Source organism: Protopterus annectens, chromosome 7.part0, assembly GCF_019279795.1.
Source record: "Protopterus annectens isolate FY-2018-M chromosome 7.part0, PAN1.0, whole genome shotgun sequence".
In the NCBI taxonomy this organism is placed as follows: domain Eukaryota; kingdom Metazoa; phylum Chordata; order Ceratodontiformes; family Protopteridae; genus Protopterus; species Protopterus annectens.
In genome coordinates, this window is record NC_056739.1 from 1,703,024,214 (window position 1) to 1,703,041,278 (window position 17,065).

General features: G+C 43.2%; 1 protein-coding gene across 1 annotated transcript in view; it reads right to left on the reverse strand.

Annotated features, from left to right (window-relative positions):
- The window catches only part of DPP3 (dipeptidyl peptidase 3), a gene marked incomplete in the record, with an annotated part of 784,135 nt that overhangs the window by 344,068 nt on the left and 423,002 nt on the right, over positions 1-17,065 (reverse strand).

Consider the following 17,065-nt stretch of genomic DNA (forward strand, 5'->3'; position numbering starts at 1 on the left):
CTAGAAGTCAGCTTGGAGGTGAATGGATATGTAGAAAGAGGCTGTTTAATGAATCGGAGTCTGAATATAAATTTTAAGAGGTCAAGAATTATTTGACTTCTACTTGAGAAAGAGGCAATCAGCATAAAAGGGGTAATGTGCCCAGGAAAATGGGATGGAGGTCATGCTGAATAGATTTTTTTAAAATAACCATAGACTGGAAACCAACAAATCATCAGGGAAAGGAAATGGACGCTAGGCTGGATGTTTTCAGTAGCGTCCATAGATTGTAAAGTAATAAGCTGTCAGAACCACTAGTGCATAGAAGCACCACAGGGCTGCTCATTTTAATGTTCATTTAAGATGGTTTTACTCGACCTTAAGAAATGTAAAGGGCATGAACATAATCAACTCAATAGTATGAAGAAAATGTAATAAATTATTAGAAGTGCAAGTACGTTTCTCTGCCAGGTCATACACATTTGGATTAAAAAAGGAAATTAAATAGACTAGATTATTTTTCGTATTTAATCTTGGAATATACTTGTACTAAAATAAATGTTTTATATATATATATATATATATATATATATATATATATATATATATATGTATATATATATAGATAGATAGATAGAAAGAAATAACAGCTCAAATCCTATTTGAATAAAAGTATGGCTGAACATTTTCCTGATTGCACCTTTTCTTCTAACTAACCCTTCTTTATGGGCAACTTCTTTCAGCACCTTTATTTCTTGGTCCAGCTCCACATTTACCTAAAACTCTTCAGTTTCTGTCATGGGTGGCTCTTGGGTAATCTGTCGGACTTCCAATTCACCTCCAAGCATATTCACTTCCTGCTTGTAACAGTACATATGGGTTTAGCATGTCTGCTACGTGCATATCATCTCCTGGCCTACAAGTCACTCTCAGGACATACTGTTGTAAATGCAACAATCTTCTTGGCACAACCACGGGAATAAAGTACAGTTGTGTACACTCACCATAAATGTAGATGTTCGAGTGTATTCACTGTTGCAGCCATTACAATTGGGTTAACCTGCTGGCAGGCTACCCTCAGTCGGCCTGAATTCCAAAGTCTAGGTCCGGCGTCAGTTGCTGTCACCTCTTCCCTGACTTCAGTGCGCCAGGGGTATAAAAGTTGCAGCTGATGCCATTTTCTTCAGTTTTTCTTGCTCCAGATGTCAGGTGCCCCCAAAAGGGTAAGCTAAAAATATGTCAATAAAACATGCATGCACCAAAGTATATATTTTGCCTTCATCTACAAGCACAATACAAAGGTTGTATAGAATAGAGAAGCACAGATAAGTTCCAGAAAAGAAATGGGGGATGGCGGGTGGTAACCTGGACTGCAACAGTGAATACACTCGAACATCTACATTTATGGTAAGTGTACGCAACTGTACTATGTTCTTCATGTTTCACTGTTACAGTCATTACAATTGGGTTGAATCCCAAAGCTAAGGTTGGGAGGCTGGAGCTAAATAGCATTAGGGGCAGCTATTAGCCCCTGCAGAACTGCAGTGGCAAAGCCTCCCCTGGATTTAGAGTAGCATGGTAAGTGATAGTGCTTTGTGAAGGTATGCACTGAACTCCAAGTAGCAGCCTCTAAAATGTCTTTTGTTGATTCTCTCCTGAGGAAGGCTGCTGAAGTGGCTGCTGCTCTGTTTGAATGTGGCCTAATGCCCTTAGGTACTGGCTTGCCATGTTGTGAATAGCAGAAACGAATGCAGTGGCCTATCCACTTTGAAATAGTCTGCTTTGAGATAGCCTTTCCCCTGTGATCCTGCAGCATATGCCACTAGTAATTGCTCTGTCTTTCTGAAAGCTTTGGTTCTGTTCAAATAGAAGCGTAGCTGTCTGTGTATGTCCAAAGAATGCAGAATTCTCTCCCCCTTATTCTGTAGGTTTGGATAAAAACTAGGCAGATGAACAGTTTGGTTAAGGGCCACACTGGACACTACCTTAGGCATAAATGTCGGGTTTGTCCTCAGAGAACCCCAGTCTGGATAAAAAATGATAAAAGGTTCCACAGCCATGAGTGCCTGTAGCTCTGAGACTCGTCTTGCATAAGTTTTTGCTAGGAGCAGAGCTGTTTTCCAAGATAAAAACTTTATATCAGCTGCAGCGGCTGGCTCAAAAGGAGGCAGGGTGAGTTTTTCCAAGACAATTGAGGTCCCATGCAGGTGTTGGTGATCTACTTGGAGGCCTTAAATATTTGGCCCCTCTGAAGTACTGCCTTAATAAAGGATGAGAAAAGATTGGTGCCTCTGTATTGTAATGAGCTGAAATGGCAGAGGCATGAATTTTTATAGATGAAAAAGATAGGCCTTTGTCCAGCATCTCAGTTAAGTATTGCAAAATCTGAGGAATGTTTGGTACAGTTGTGTCAATTCCTTGTGCCTGGTTCCAAGCACAGAATCTCTTCCATTTTCCAGCATAGGATTTTCCAGTACTAGGCCTCCTGGCCTCCAAAATGATATCCATCACTGCTTTAGTGAGAGGTGTGTTTTGTATGACTACATTATCCGCCATGCTGCCAGATTTAAGGTCTTGAGTTGGCTGCGCAGGATCTGATTGTTCTGCTGGGACAGTAGATGAGACACTTGAGGTAAGGTCCAGGCTGGGCATAGAGACAAGTTCCTTAGGATTGGATACCAGTACTGGCGTGGCAAGTCTGGGGCAATCGGTATCATTTTTGGCTTTTCCTGTCTGATCTTTAGGAGTATCTTGGGGAGGAGAGGCAGAGGAGGAAAGGCATATGCTGTTAAGTTTTTCCAGCTGAAAGATAGGGCATCCACTTTCCATGCTGAAAGATAGGGCATCCACTTTCCATGCTTGTCTGTGATAAGTCCTTGTGCAGAATCTCTTTAGTTGGCAGTTGTGAGGTGAGGCAAATAGATCTATGTCCGGGCATCCCCATTTCCTTGTTATCATGCTGAAGACTTGTGGATCCAATTTCCACTCGTGGGGATCCATTAGGTTTCTGCTTAGTTCATCTGCCAGAGTATTTATCTTTCCTGGCAGGAATTGTGCCTGCAGATGTACCTGGTAAGTCAATGCTGTGTCTCAAAGTCATGGCTAGTCTGCAAAGGGGGTAGGAATGAGTGCCTCCCTGTTTGTTTATGTACCACATGACCGTGGTATTGTCTGTCTTTATCAGTAGTTGTCCCGGATAAAGTAGGTCCTTGAAGGCTGTCAGGGCATTTTGCACAGCTAGCATCTCTTTTTGATTGATATGTAGATGCATTTGGTTTGTGGACCATGTGCCTTGAATACATCTTCCTGCCATGTGGGCTCCCCAGGCATAATCCAATGCATCTGTTGTTAATGTCTGTGTGGCTGGGGTTAGAGTGAATGGCTGTCCCTTGTTCTGGTGACAGGCCTTCGTCCACCATCGAAACTCCTGTTGTAGGCAGGGAATGAGAGTAACTATTGTTTCCAGGCTGTGGCAATGTTGAGTCCAAACACTTTTTAGGTACCACTGAAGTTTCCTCATATGCAGTCTTGCATATGGAATTAGTAGAATGCTGGATGCCATGAAGCCCAAAGCCTGCAGAATTTTCCTTGCAGATAACTGGGCCTTTGTTGCCAACAGATTGAAATAGGTAGTCAGTTGTCTTCGTTTGTCTGGCATGAGATAAGCCATCTGGGCAGTTGTATTTAAGCTTGCACCCAGGAATATTATCTCTTGAGAGGGTACTAGTTTTGATTTCTGTTCATTGACTGTGTACCCTAGGCATGGTAGTAATCTCTTTACAAATGCCAGATGCTGTAGTAGAATGTCCTTGTTCTCTGCTTGAATGAGGCAGTCATCCAAGTAAGGATAGATTTGTATTCCTCTTTGTCTGCAGTATGCAATTACTGGTGCTAGGCACTTTGTGAAGACCCTGGGCGCAGTAGATAAGCCAAAGGGCAGTGCAGAGAATTGGTAGTGCATTGAGCCAGCTTTGAATCTGAGGTATCTTCTCCATGTCGGTCTGATTGGGACATGCAGGTATGCCTCTTTTAGATCTAAAGTCACAAGCCAAGCCTTCTTGCCCAACATGGGCAGAAGCTGCTGTAGAGTCAACATTTTGAATTTTGGAATATCCAGGTATGTGTTTAGAATAGATAGGTCCAGTATTGGTCTCGAGGCTTTGTCCTTTCTGGGTACCAAGAACAGTCTTGAAGAGAATCCTTGTCTCGGCTCTTGCTCTGGTACTTGTTGAATGGCTCTCATGCCCATGAGGGATGAAACTTGTTTTTGTGCCTCTGCCCATTGATTGTGTGGCAGGTCTGGCATACTGTTTAGCCTTGGCAGGGTGTGAAAGTGGAACCTGTAGCCTTGTGATACTATATTTAGAACCCATTTGTCCTGGGTGATCATGTGCCAATTTTGTGAAAAAAGTGCTAGTTTTCCCCCCAAAGGGGCTGCCAAAAGATAAGTGCGTGGTGTTGGAAGGGGAAAGTCATTGAGACTGTTTCCTGTATGGCTGTGATTTTTCCTCTCTGCTCTTGTAGGTAGAAACACCCCATTGTTTAGGCCTGTATGAGCCTTGGGGCTGTGATCTGCCTCTGGGGCGTCTATATCTGCCTCTTTGTGGCCTATCGGACACTGGAAAGGACCAATTCTTTGTAGGCCAGTTCCTGCTAAATCTGGGTGGCTGTACCTGCAAGAAATCCTTGACTGTTTGCATAGATTTAGCTTTGTCCTCCATTTTCTTCAACACCTCTTCTGCTTTAACACCAAACAAAGTATCATGCTGTAATGGAGCATCTAATAGTTTTGCTTTAACATGATCGGGCAGATTCTATTCTTTTAACCAAGCATGCCTCCTAATGACAAAACCTGTAACAGCGGCCCTGCAGGAGGCCTCTAGAGAATCAAAACCACATTGCAAAGTATGCTTTCCAACCTGTTCAGCTGCATGAAATAAATCCTGCATTTCTTTGTTGTCTGCACATTCTGAATTTGTTGACATTTTCTGTTTAAGCAATGACATAAGATATTGCTGATATTTAAGCATATGAAATTGGCAATTTAAGGCTCTTACAGCCAAGGGAGCAGAAGTATAAATCGTTTTACCCCCATCTGTCTAGGGCCCTAGAATCCCTATCAGAGGGGATAGGGTTTTTTGCAGTAGAAGCCTTGACCCCTTTGGGACCCTGAGAGATGGTTTCTGGATCAGCAGCAGGGTTTTTCTAAAGAAATTTATGAGAATCACGAACCCTATAGTATCTGTCTGGCTTAACAGGAGCTGGTGGTAAAGAGTCTGGAGATAGACTGGACTCTGAAAATACATAATCTACAATGTCTAAAACAGGTGGGATAGCAAGGGGCCTGTGCTGAGGCAATAAAAGGAAGTCTCTGAGCCTTTTCTTGGATTCTGAATAATCTTGGCTCTCCCAGTGGAAATGCTCCCTCATAGTATGCAGTGTCTCCCCAAAAGAATAATCCTCAGGAGGGGAGGCTGAAGGGATAGATTCTTCAGCGTCAGAATCCTCATAGGGAGGAAGAAGATATTCCTGTTCAGAGGAGGAATCAGAGGAAATGGAAACCTGGTCTGAAGATTCGTATTCTAACTCTTGCCTAGGCCTCTTATCAGGAGGGGGATGGGAACCCCTAATCAAAGTAATTAGGTCTTCGGCCATTTTAAGCATCTGTTTTTTAGGCATGGAGGCCTGTCCAGGAGAATGCTGTACTTGTTTCTTTGTCTTTAGAACTGCTTTAGTCTTTGCCTTTGAAACTGAAGTAGGTTTCACATATAACCTGTGTAGGCCTGAAAACACCCTCAGAAGCCGATGCCTGCTCAGCGACTCCGGACCCATCTGAGGGAATAGTTTCCGAGTGTCCAATACCTTGAGTTTCCAGTGGCCTTGTCGACTCCACGTGGGAGTAAGCGGCCTGTGGCTCTGAGGTAGCGGGCATCAGGGGCTGCGAAAGCGCCTCACTGAGAACCGGCGACAGGCCTAGAAGAAGCCTCGTCATCGGTTTTGGATCTTGGATGCCTGTCCTTTTCTTTTTCTTTGCACTTTTTATAAACTCCGGTAGTCGGCTGTTCCGACAGCATTGTGTAATTAAATCTTCTACCAAAGTAATGGAATGCAAAATCGTACCAACGCTTAATAGTGTGTTGGTTAAATCTAGCACAAAACCGACAACTAGCAACGTTATGGTCAGGGCCTAGGCAAGGAATACAGTAAGAATGAAAATCCTTATGAGGTATTTGCTCCCCACAAGAAATACAATTATTAACTTTTTCTGACATCGGTCTGGAGCAAGAAAAAAGTTTTCCCAATGGGGTACTTAGCTTTAATGAAGACTTAGGATCTGAAATTCGAATTTGAAAAACTCAGGAGTCGGCTGACCGGCACTTGCGAACTGCTTTTGCTTCAGGCACCGCGCGGCAAGAAAGACTGGGGAAAATGGTGTCGGCTGCAACTTTTATACCCCTGGCGCACTGACGTCAGGGAAGAGGTGACAGCAACAGACGCCGGACCTAGACTTTGGAATTCAGGCCGACTGAGGGTAGTCGGCCAGCAGGATAACCCAATTGTAATGACTGCAATAGTGAAACACGAAGAACATCTTTTTATATGTACTCTCTGGCTTCGGCTCAATTTCTGTTTTCACTTATTTGTTAAAAATATACATATGAGACTTCACTGCCATACTCTGTAACTACTAACAATTTTTCTGTCTCAGTACACATTTTCGTGCAGTCAGTAAATATTCAAGCCATGCACTTCTGACTGATCTTCTATAATAACTGGATCAGGTAACACGTGTTAAAGTATTTTTTTAAATATAATGTATTTCTTAACCAGGCAAACCCACTAGACACAAATCTCTGTTCATGGAAGACCCTGAGCACGGTCTGATTTACTGACTTGCTCAATGCCAAACATTATGCAAATGGACGTTGAGGAAATCAAACACAGGAAAACATGAGGAAGATAAAGCATATTGTTCAAATAGTGTGGTTATACCTTTTCACTGTTGCAAATTCACCGTGGGTATATAGAAGCATGCCATGCCCACAGCTTAAATAATGAAGAGCAAGGAGGCAGGGGAAGTAATGCACATTATGCTTGATGTGCAGTGCAAAAACAGTTATTAAAATGCTTAAGTGCTAAGAATTTTGCATACATAAAGAGCTGAAAGTTAAAAAAAATTTACAAGGCAACTTAAAATCGTGCAGCAAAATATTAAAAAATAATAAAATATTTAAAATGGGATGTATATCCCACATAAGACTGCTGGCATAGTTATGGTTTGAAAGGCATATGGTTGTATGTGTGGAGGCCTTGCCCAAGGCTTCATACCTAGAATTATTGTTTAGTTTAGTTTTCAGTTGATTTTGACTACTGGATTTCAGGTACTAAAAAATGTTCATGCGTCTACAAAGAATTTTTCCTTGCCTCTATTACTACAAAACAGCTCTCAGTCTGTGGAATCAGACGATCTTCTCCAGATTCTTCTTTTCATCTTAGCTCAGTGGTGGTTGTCATTGTCAGAAGCTTTGACATGTGAATAAATACGATTAGGTTAAATGTGGCAAGAGGGCGAAGATGTTAATGGGTTATCTATTTTCCTTCTGCTTTTTGCTTTTTTTCTGTTTCATTTTTCTACTACTATGTCTTCTCTCTGTAATGACAATGTGTTTGTTATATTTTGGAAATTCAGTGTAAATAAAAACTAAAGCCTCTCATAGTAGCCAAGATGCACTGGAAAAATATTCACTGATAATGAAGCAAACCTGTAGCAGCTTTACTTCTCAGTCTGCAAAGAACTTCAGTAAGAAAGACATTGGTTCCGTACAGCACTGAATTCCTCTTATCTGCACAGCCATTAATGGCCAAAATAATATGTAATGTGCTGCTTCTTTATACTTGTCAAAAAGAAAATAACTAAGGACAGAAATCACAGTACAGAGACTATAAAACGGATCATTCTAAATAAAATTAACAGAAAAGCCTGTGTTCAGTATTGGGAAGATCCCCAAGCTTGAGCCAGAATTGAGTTTTCAAAAGATGATATTCATGGCATGCAAGAAGTAAAAGAAAGTCATGCTCGCATATATTATTTATACAGTAGCAGAAAATTGTAAATGAGATGTCTTTTTGCCTAATTTGTTTACGACTGTACAGAAAACTTCTCTCTTTTCAGATACTTGAGAAAAAAGGCCCTGGATTACTGACACTGAAGCCAGATTTATAAAGAAAAGACTCTTTTTAACTGCATCATAAAACAGTATTCTTACCAATTGGTAAGAGGACTAACTAACACAACCTGGTAGCCCTAAATGATGAACAGTACTACTTCAGATGGTTTGAGCTGGCAAATCATTGGAATTTTTTTAATGATTTTGTGAGGGTCTTATGAACTGAAATAGAGAAAGGTTGAGATGGCACAGTGTTCACGGATTCCAACAATACACTGGGTCAAGCAACTGCAGTTAAGTTCTGACTGTTGCTTTGTAGTGTAAGGAGGTTAACTACTAAGGCAATGAATACATTTGATTAACAGAGACTGAATTTTCATGTTGCAACATCTCAGTTGTACCATACAAATCCTGCTGATTAGCTTGTAAAACCTGAATTTGCTTGTTTTGAGACAGCAAAACAAGCTTAAGACTCTTAATATCCTGGTCAAGACATTTTATTCACACAATTTCAGATAATCAGGATTAACGATAATAGTCTCTTACATATTCAGTTGGGCGGAGTAATGCTTCCACTTAAAGCAGTTTTCTCTTGCTCAGAAGGTAAAGGATTTGAAAGAGGCTCACCTTCATGTGTTTCCAGTATCTACAGAGAGTCCTAACTTTCAAAAAAATGAGAAGGTCCCAATATGTAGAGGTAACGGCACTACAAACAGATGAATTTGCATTATCTGTATCTGTGGAGTTGCAATTAAACTCAGATATTAGTGAAACTGTTTGCTGTCTACACTTCTTGCAATACATTAACAAAGCAGACACATTCCTCAAGTAAATCCTTCTGCAAAGACAAAGCTATTTGTAAAGTCGAGGCTGTAAACTGCAGAAAGTACAGTTGTGTACACTTACCATAAATGTAGATATTCGAGTGCATTCACTGTTACAGTCATCACACTTGGGTTATCCTGCCAGGGGGAGCCCTCAGTCGGCCTGAATACCAGATGCTTAGTATTTCTGCGTCGGTTGCTGTCGCTCCAGGACTGATGTCAGGTCATCACTGGCATAAAATCAGGCAGCAGATGCCATTACATCAGTTTTTCTTGCCCCAAATGTCAGGAGCCCCCAAATAGGGAGCTAGGTTATGGTGGAAGAACACCACCAGTAGAAAGTAAATACCAAAAATCCTTGTAGAGAGTGAGGAAGAGAGAGGGTGAGAGATACAAGGGGGATGGAGGGTGGGAAACCAGGACTGCAACAGTGAATACACTCGAACATCTACATTTATGGTAAGTGTACACAAGTGTACTATGTTCTTCGTGTTTCACTGTTGCAGTCATCAAATTTGGGTTGATTCCCAAAGCTTTAGTAAAGGGTGGAGGCAGTCAAGAAGAGTTGGGGCTATCTAGTATGCCCTGCATGACTGTGGTTGAAAGCCTGCCCTGGATTTGGAAAAGATAGGCAAGTGGTAATGCTTGGTGAAGGTATGAACAGAACTCCATGTTGCAGCCTCCAGGGTGTCCCTGGTAGGGACCCCTCTGAGGAAAGCTGTAGAGATGGAGGTTGCCCTTGTGCAATGTGTCCTGACCCCCTGTGGGGGTGGTTTTCCGTGGTGTTTGTAACAGAAATGGATACAGAGTGCTATCCATTTGGAGATGATTTGTTTGGATATGGCCTTGTCCTCCACCCCTGCTGCAAAGCTGACTAGCAACTGGTCAGTTTTCCTAAAGGGCTTAGTCCTATCCAGGTAGAATCTGAGCTGTCTGTGCACATCTAAAGAGCGCAGGATCTTTTCCCCTTATTTTGAGTCTTAGGGAAAAAGGTGGACAAATGGATAGATTGGTTGAGAGCCACACTGGACACCACTTTAGGCATGAAAGTTGGGTTAGTCCTGAGGGAGACCCTGTCAGCATGAAAAATGATGAAAGGCTCCACAGCCATGAGTGCTTGTAGCTCTGAAACTCTTCTAGCTGAAATGATGGCCAGGAGCAAGGCTGTTTTCCAAGAGAGGAATTTTAATTCTGCTGAAGCTGCAGGCTCAAAGGGGGGGGGGGGTACTGTGAGCTTTTCCAACACAAAGTTAAGGTCCCAAGCTGAGGTAGGAGCTCTTCTGGGTGGCCTTAAATTGTTAGCCCCTCTTAGGAACTGTTTGATGAGAGGGTGAGAAAAGAGAGGTGGCTCTGTGCTGTAATGAGCAGAGATGGCAGAGGCATGAATTTTAAGAGAAGAGAAGGATAGGCCCCTGTGAAGTAGGTCTGCTAGGTAATCCAGGATGAGAGGTAGGGAGGGCTGTGCGGTTTCAGCTCCTTTAGCCTGGATCCAGGTGCAATACCTTTTCCACTTGCCAGCATAGGATTTTCGAGTGCCGGGGCGTCTGGCCTCACGTATAACATCCAGGACTTGCTTGCTTAGGCTGGCAACTGGAGGAGAGGTTAGGGAATAAGCCAGGCTGCCACGTTCAGGGTCTGCAATTGTGGATGCATGAATTCTCCATTCTGCTGGGTCAGGAGATTGGAGATTTGAGATCTGAGGTAGGTGCCATGGAGGTGGGGGTGACAGACTGCACAGCAGTGGGTACCCATGCTAGTGTGGCCAGTCTGGGGCGGCCAGTCTGGGGCAATCAAGATTGCTCTTGTTTTTTCCTGCCTTATTTTGAGTAGTACCCTTGTGAGTAGAGGTAGACGGGGAAATGCATAGAGCAAGAGGTTTACCCCATTGGAAGGACATGGGTTCCACTTTCCAGGCCTTGCTGTGAGGTTCCCTGGTGCAGAATTTGCTGAGCTGGTGATTGTTGTGTGAGGCAAATAGGTCCACCTTTGGGGTGCTCCATTTCTGGATTACAAAGTTGAAGGTGCTGTGTTCTAGCTGCCACTCATTTGGATCTAGGAGGTTTCTGCTTAAGTTGTCTGCCACAGAGTTTTGGGAGCCTGGCAGGAATTGTTCTGGCAGGTGAATTAGCATGACTGAAGAAGTGTGCCAAAGGGTCATGGCTAGCCTGCAGAGGGGATAGGAGTGAGTTCCTCCCTGCTTGTTGTTGCACCACATCACTGCTGTGTTGTCTGTTTTGATCAGTAGAGACCCTGGGGAAAGTAGGAGTCTGAAAGCTGTCAGAGTGTGCTGAACAGCTACCATCTCTTTCTGGTTGATGTGCCAGATGCATTTGATTTGGGCTCCAAAGGCCCTTAATGCACCTGCCGCCCAGGTGTGCACCCTAGGCTGAATCTGATGAGTCTGTGGTTAAGGTCTGGGCGGCATGGGGTTGTGAAAAGGGAAGGCCCTTGTTGCGGTTGCATGCTGCTGCCCACCAAAGAAAATCTTTACTTAGACAAGGTATCATAGGCATGATTGTTTCCAAGTCATGACAGTGTTGACACCAAAGGCTTTTTAAGTACCACTGAAGTTTCTTCATATGCAGTCTGGCATATGGCATGAGTATAATGCAGGATGCCATGAACCCTAGAGCTTGCAGGATCTTCCTTGTGGATAACTGGGTTCTGGTGGCTAGTTGAGAGAAGCAGCCTGTCAGACAGGCTTGTTATTCTGGAGTAAGGAATGACATCTGGGATGCTGTGTCCAGGCTTGCTCCCAGGAATACAATTTTTTGAGTGGGGACTAGTTTGGATTTCTTTTTATTTATAGTGTACCCCGGGAGGTCAGTAGGTCCTTTACAAAGGTCAGGTGCTGTAACAGCTTTTCCTGACTGCCTGAATCAGGCAGTCTAAGTAGGGGTAAATCTGAATATTTCTTTGTCTGCAAAAAGCAATGGCAGGAGCCAGGCATTTTGTGAAAACACTGGGAGCAGTGGATAAGCCAAAGTGAAGCGCAGAGAACTGAAAGTGCATAGATCCTGCCCTGAAACGTAGATATTTCCTGCAAGAATCCCTGATTGGGATGTGGGATGTGTAGATAGGCCTCTTTTAGGTCTAGGGTGGCTAACCAAGCATCCTTGGATAGCATAGGAAGAAGCTGCTGGATGGTGAGCATTGTGAATTTTGGTATCATCAGGAAGGTGTTTAGAATTGATAGATAGAGGATTGGCACCGGGTGCCCTCTTTTCTGAGTACCAGGAAAAGCCTGGAATAGAAACCTTGGCCTATCTGGTCTGCAGGAACAGGCTGTATTGTCCTCATGGAGAGCAGGGAATGGACTTGGTTTTGGGCCTCTGCCCATTGGTTTGGAGGAAGATCTGGGAACCCTTTTGGGGTTGGTAGTGTGTGGAAATAAAATTTGTATCCCTGGGACACTGTCAAGGACCCATCGGTCGTTGGTGATGGAAGCCCAGTTTTTTGCATGAGAGGTTTCCTCCTAGGGGCACACGCAGGTGGGCAGAGGTAAGGGGTGGAGTTGTAAAGTCATTGTGAGTTCTTTTCATAAGGGGGTGGCTTAGCACTCCCTGTTTTTGAAGTGGAGGAACTCCACTGCTTAGATCTCTGCATTCCCTGGGGCTGCTGTCTGGGGGGTCTGCTTCCCCTTAGGTCTTGCCTTAGCTGGCCTTGAGGGGGCTGGAAAGGACCATTGCTTGGAAGGGCAATGCCTACTGAACCTCAGAGGCTGGACTTGCAAGAAGTCTTTAACTGTCTGCATAGATTTAGCTTTTTCTTCCATCTTTTTTAAGATGACATCTGCTTTGGTGCCAAACAAATAGTCTTTGTGCAATGGTGCGTCCAATAGTTTTGATTTGACATGGTCTGGCAAGGTCTGTTCCTTAAGCCAAGCATGCCTTCTAAGTACAGAGCCTGTGACTGCTGCCCTGCTGGATGCTTCTAGGGCATCAAAGCCACATTGCAAGGTGTGCTTAGTAACTTGGTTAGCAGAATGCATAAGTTCCTGTAATTCTTTATTTTCTTCACAAGCTGTAAAGGTAGATAATTTTTGTTTAAGGAGGTCCATTGTATGTTGCTAGTCTTTCAGCATGTAGAACTAGCAATTTAGTGCTCTAATGGCAAGAGTTGCAGAAGTGTATACTTTTTTACCCCATCTGTCTAAAGCACAGGAATCCCTGTCGGGAGGGGTGGGATTCTTGGCTGTGGTTGCTTTTATTCCTTTAGGTCCCTGAGATATGACCTCTGGGTCCGCAGTAGGATTTTTGAAAAGAAATTTGTGCAAGTCAGGGACTCTGTAATACCGGTCAGGTTTCCTGGGAGCAGGTGGTAGGGTGTTGGGAGTTAAACTAGATTCCATGAAAATATCATCCACAACATCCAAGACAGGAGGAATAGCTAAGGGTCGGTGCTGTGGTAAATCTAAAAATTCCTTGAGTCTCTTTTTGGACTGAGGATAATCATTTCCAATGGAAATGTTCTCTCAAAGTATGTAGGGTTTCACCAAAAGAAAATCCACTGGACGAGAGGCAGAGGGAATGGAATCCTCTGCATTTGAATCCTCATAAGCAGACAAGGGCATGTCTTCATATTCAGAAACCTCAGAGTCAGACTCCTGGTCAAATAAAGCTGCTGGGGACATGTCTCTTTCTTTTAGAAGGGGTAGGCTAGCTTCCCCTAATAAGCATAAGGTCTTCTGCCATTTTAAGTATTTGAGATTGAGGCATGGAAGCAGGTGCTTGAGTTTGGGTCATCATTCGTTTAGGCGTAGTTCATACCCTGGGCCTTAGAAACTCGGTAGTTTTAGAAAGAACTGAAGATGCAAAAGAAGTAGTCAGTTTGTGTCAAATATCGGTAATGCGAAGAACTTCCTCGGAAGCCAGTGCCTCCTCAGCGGCTTCGGACCCATCCAAGATGGAGACACCCGCAGGATCCTTAATCAAAAAAAAGTCTTGCAGCATACCAGACTCCGAACGGGTCTTGGTAGTGGCCTGTGAATCCAGGAAGCGGGCATCAGGGGCTGCAAAAGTGCCTCACTGAGTACCGGCGACTAGCTTAACGGAAGCACTGTCAGCAGTTTTGGACCTGTGCGGCCTGTCGCTTTCTTTATCCTTACATTTTTTTTCAGAAGATCGGTAGTCGGATGGCTTACTGAAGCAATTTCGGAATACGGAGATAGAGAGCAAAAGTATTTAGCAACAATAAGGGCCCAATGACATATATAGTTCTGGCATTGAACAAAGCACAAAACAGACAGCGTGGGACGTCGTGGTCTGGCCTAAACAGGTGACGCAGTAAGAAAGGAAATCTCGGTGTGGTATTTGCTTTCCACTTTTTCTGACATGGGTTAGAGCAAGAAAAAAGGATCCCCAACTGGGTACTTAGCTTTAGAAGCCTTCAACTTCAATTTTGGAAACAAAAAACTCAGGTAGCGGCTTGACCAGCACTCATGCAAACTGCTTCGAGCTCCTCGGCAAGAAAGACTGATGTAATGGCGTCGGCTGCCTGATTTTATACCACTGACGACCTGACATCAGTCCTGGAGCGACACAACAGGAGTAGAAATACTAAGCCTCTGGTATTCGGGCCGACTTGAGGGCTACCGCTGGCAGGATACCCGAAGTGTGATGACTGCAACAGTGAAATACGAACCACATCTTTGCCTTTAAAGACGTTCGTTCATCTGGTTACATGGGATGACAACCTACAGATGCTGTTTCAGGACTTTGAGTTTTTTGGTTAGCTTTTGCAGAAAACCCATTTGACTACAGTGAAGCTAAATTCAATTCCTTCCTGGCAGCATATTTGCTCATAGGTCAGCCAGCATACAAATACAAATAAAAAAAAAAAATGAATGTTAACAAGGTTGGGATCACAGCTCAGGAGTTTAAAAACCTTGACAATCTTCAAATCTTGCTTACCTTAGCTGGGGCAGTTGAGTGCAAAGGTGTAAGAGTACAATGCCATGGGATGACCTAACCCCAAGGGAGAGGTACACTAATCATAAGACATCCCAAGTGTCTCTCCAAGATAATAATACACCCGGAGGAGGATGAATGTCTGATCAGGGGGTAGAGAGGAAAGGTACTTCACCTCGCTGATATTCAGGTAAATGATGAGAACCACTATTATGTGCTTGAAAAGGGTGGCAAGAACTTTTACTTTTGGCTGCTTAAAGGTGTATGGATATGCATCTTATGGTCCTTGTGATCGTTTGTCTAGTATATTCCTATGTTCTTAAGGAAATGGTACCGCAACAATTAATGTACTTGAGTGTCTACATTATTACTGTAATATGTTCATCTTGATGTACAGCGTTGCAGTACAGACTCTTGGGAGGACTCTCTGAGATTGCAGGTTAGAAGGTAGAAGGTGGCTATTCCTTGAAGAAGCATGGGTTAAACGACCCTAAAGAATGGCTGCGACAAAACCTGCCTTTACCCTGGAAGCACTGCTTGCATTGTGATGTCTGTAGAAGGTATGTCTGGATAAACCAGGTAGTTGCTTCCAAGGTAGTCTGAGTGCTAATCCTTCTCAGAAAGGTAGAGGCAGCTGCAGTGGCCCTTGTGGATTGGGCCCTCATCATCTGGAAGTTCTTACCACAACACAAATACAGAAGCAGACAGTGTGTTATTCATTCTATACAGTTTGCTTGCTAACCAGTCTATTTTACTTGCCTTTGGCAAAAGAAATGAATACGTGATTAGATTTCCAGACATGCTTTTTTTTCTGTCCATATTAAACTTCAGTTGTCTATGGACATCTGGTGAATACAGGATTTTTACACCCTTACTCTGTGGTGATGGGAAAATACAGGGAAGTGAAAAGCCTGGTTTAAGAACAGCTCTATTTATCCCTTTATATGTAAAGGAAGGTATTAGTCTGCTGTGCAACTGTCTCTGTGGAACACACTATGAAAACTATTCCTGAAAATAGGTGATGGAAGACAGCACTGCCGATAGCATTAAGACAGAAGCCTAAGGGCAATGTAGCAAGGGAAGCAGCAGGCTTGAAAAGGGTCAAGGTGAGATTCTTGAAAAAAAGAAGTTATGTACCATCACTATAACGTTCCATGTTTGTAGTCCATCTCGCCCTTCATTCTTACACATGGGTTCAGAGCCGATCCTCGGCTCCAACTTGGCTTTTTACAAAGCTCAAACTCTTCTAGTTGGCTCGTGGCTAGGTAGGTATCAAATGGTGCACCAGTATAATCCTCAGATCTTGTTTGCTGCTAAACTATAGAAAGACAGAACAAAAACTGTCCAGAAAGAACAATAATGCAAGGTCTCCACCTGTTATGGAAATATTTTCTGTCTCCAGATCCTTCTAGGACGGGGGTAGGAGGGTGGGTTCATAAGAATGAAGGGCGAGATGGACTACAAACAAGGAACGTTATGGCGAGTAACTTCTTTATGTTCTGTAGTTCTATCTCGCCTTCATTCTTACACATGGGACAGAGTACCTAGCACCTTATTCTTGGGTGGCTCATGGAAAAATACTCCTGAGTGCCGTGGGACCAAAGGAGGCTCTACCCTTAAGAGGTCAAATCCAATTTGTAATGAGTAATAAAGGTGTGAGGGGTAGCCCAGGTTGCTGCTGCACAAATATTATCAATTGGAACCCTGGCTTGAAAGGCTATAGAAGTAGACTGGAATCGTGTAGAATGAGCCTTAATCATGAACGGTAAAGGCTTTCCATCGGAAGAATAAATGAAGGAGATGCAACTGAAAATCCAATTCGAAAGGGTCACTTTGGAAACTTGGAGACCTAATCTGGAGTCTGAGAAGGATGCAGACAATTGGTTTGACTTCTTTAATTAAAAGTAAGCGCTTTCGACAAAATCAATATTATGCCTTCATCAGACAAACAGCAAGATGTTGAAATGGTACTTATTTTAAACCAATGATGTCATTAATATCATCCAATCCAAAAAGGTTGCATTATTTAATTAAATATTACCGAGGCAACCTTAAAAAGGTAAGGTAATGTTTAAAAAGTCATGTAAAATAAAAAAATTATATACACAACAGATCATTTCATAAAGACAAAATAACAAGTTGAATATGCTTGTCAAGTGAAACACGTACATATGATTATGAACAA